At 37.2% G+C, this 2,792-nt stretch overlaps 1 pseudogene; it reads left to right on the top strand.

Moving 5' to 3' along the window:
* Window positions 1-1,129: 1,129 nt before the first annotated feature.
* LOC144666579 (uncharacterized) lies at window positions 1,130-2,220 on the top strand (annotated as a pseudogene).
* Window positions 2,221-2,792: the final 572 nt, after the last annotated feature.

The raw sequence follows: 2,792 nt of genomic DNA, 5'->3' as shown, positions 1-2,792 counted from the left end.
AATCACTAGTTATCTCATGTCTCCCAGCGAAACAAACCTCAACAAACATATAATGCGTACCGTTCTTATCCGTTAAAAGCTTGCTCTTACATCCGCTCCGCCCTCCTTAGTGGAAGCAGATTAATCTTTTTAACGTTGCGCCAGTTCGGGTAATCATTTTGCTGTCGTAAACATAACTGCATGTCCTTCGTTTCAAACTCAACTCAGCAGTCTGGAAAGTTTCACCCTTAAGCCTTGAGCTCTTTCTCTTGTAATTGTTATGTTGGAAAAGTTAATGTTTTTATCGCTCCAATTCGGCAAGATTTCATTACACAAAATGATAGCTTTTATAGCTTTCAAATCATAATTTTTTTGACTGAAAAGTAAACTTCCAAGCAATCGCTCTTCGCTCGAAACCATAAACGAAGCTCAAGTTTGGTTTTTGATTGACAGCGGTTGTCTCGTTTGCCAATCAAATCATTTGAAACATTCTAACAAAAAAATGAAAATAATTTTGCAAATGAAGTAAACTGGAATTCGTCGGGAAAATAATGAATTCTTCATCACAGAACAAATAAAGAAGCCTCGGCAGTGCTCTGTTTTGTTGTAAAGCACTCAGAAAGCGGCGATAGAACTACACTACTACACTTCTTTCGTGCTATCGCCGCTTCCTGCTTGCCTTACAACAGAACAGAGCACATTCGAGGCTTTTTTATTTATTAAAAAGTAAAATGGTAACTCCAAGATGGCAATCATATCCATGAAAAATTTTGAGCTAGCAAAGGTCTTTTTTCTCAATGAAAATTTATTTTGCCATGCCTTTATAAAACGAAAACCTTATGGATGGCCCTTGTTCCACGGTTGGGAGATAATTGTAGGGGGAGGGGGTGATGAGTGATTTTGCTCCTTAGTTCGAGAATACGTTTTTGGGTTAAGATCTATAGTTCAAGAATAGGAAACGATCGATTTTCCCCATCGCACTATAGGGTCAAGGCTAAATGTCGTTTCGTTTATTGTTAAAACTGCCTTGAGGTTATTTGTCACCCTTCTTTACTGCAGAAGTTAAACAATGCAAAAATGCGTTATTGAAATGAACTTGAGTTATTTTCTTTTGCCCTATAGAGTTTGTCCGTTGACGAAAAGGTCTGGAATGGTTGGAACTAATGTGACGGTCAGCATTTTTGCAAACACTGACTTCTCTGCACCTGACAATGGAACAGAGTTTTTGGGTAAAATCTACGTCTTTAGACCTATGAACCCCTCGACCAAAGTCGCACTACTGTTATCGCTGGTTGCTATTGCGATAATAGCCTTTGGAGGGAATGTTCTTATACTACTCTTTCTGAAGACCAAGGAAAGAGCTAATTCGTTTGTGAGGACATGTTCCTTTCAAATGAACTTTTATTTTTACATTAAGAGTTTAGCAATTTCAGATATTCTATCTAGTTTAATTGCAATTCCTTATATGTGCCTCCAATTGTATTTTGATGTCACGCAAAGAGGCTGGGCTTGTAAAATGGGGCGATATTTGCTGGGTCTGTTTCCTTGTGTTACCATTAACAACCTGTTAGTTATAAACTTTTGAAATATTTTGCGACTCATCAAAATCCACAAACATTTAGTTATTCTACTGTGCAAAGAAAAGTGTTGTTTGCTTGGTTAGCAGCGATTATTTTTGTCTTATTCCCTGCCGCCACATACGACGGGATAAGATATGATTTAAACAGTACACATTACACAGTGATTTGCATTTACGATCGGCAATATCTTCCGTTCAGAATAAGATTTATAAGTGCTACGATTTTGCAATACATTATACCAAGTTGTATTCTAATTAGACTAAATATATCGCTTATTATAACCGTATGGACAAGAGCAAGGAGAACCATTGATGTTCAGCGAGATAATGGTATCAGGTCAATGGCTAGAGCTGCTAGGGTCCGTAGTATATATACTGTTGTTGCGCTTACTTTTGCCTTTGTTACTCCTTATATTTTTTTCTTTTTTTACGTCGCCTACGACATGATAGCTCAGCCAAAGATGGATTTTGAAACCGACCAAGTCATCCGCTTTACGAATGTCATAATGGCTCTCTCAAACAGTGCTATCAAAGTAATAATATACCTTGTACGGATGAAAGATTTTGGCACTTTTTTGAAGGAAAGGATTATTTTCAGATTCTTTATTCATAAGGCGACCATCCCGGAAGGGGTGGTTGGCGTAGGAATGCAGCCACGATAAATTTAGCTCCTTAAAACGAGAACCTAAGAGAAATAAACTTATTCTTTGGTAACTAAATATATTGTATCTCACAATACGAAATAGATTTTTCAGACAGACTCTTATATTTCTGTATTCAACCTGTAATCGGGAACGAGTTTTCCGGTTTAGAAACAACAACACTTTATTTTTGTCACATATTCAACACATCGAGAAGCACCACTGAATTTTTAGGGAGACCTAAGAGAAAGTTGGAATAGCCTGCGATGGACTAACAACCCATCATGCAGGGGTGAAGCAATTCACCTAGTTGTTTCATGCTACGGAATGCGGGTTGAGCTTCCTGGAAGGAAATTTTGAGAAAGAACTAACAGGCGCACGATATAGTAATATTGCTTCCGAAAAAAAAAAATGTACGGATCCATCCCATTCGAATAAGTTTTCTAATACTCTGCACTCGAAACGATTTTCGCTTTTCGATTGAACAAGTGTGTATCACCTAAAGCATTACATAACTTAAAATCATTATTTAAAAAAAATGAAACAAGCGATCTGGTCATAATTTGCAGGGAACTTGAGAATTTTTTTTTAAT

The sequence above is a fragment of the Oculina patagonica genome, chromosome 9 (genome assembly GCF_052425735.1).
Source record: "Oculina patagonica isolate OP01 chromosome 9, crgOcupat, whole genome shotgun sequence".
NCBI lineage: Eukaryota > Metazoa > Cnidaria > Anthozoa > Scleractinia > Oculinidae > Oculina > Oculina patagonica.
Note: the sequence above shows the minus strand (reverse complement) of the source record. Positions and strands in the feature narration are given on the sequence as shown.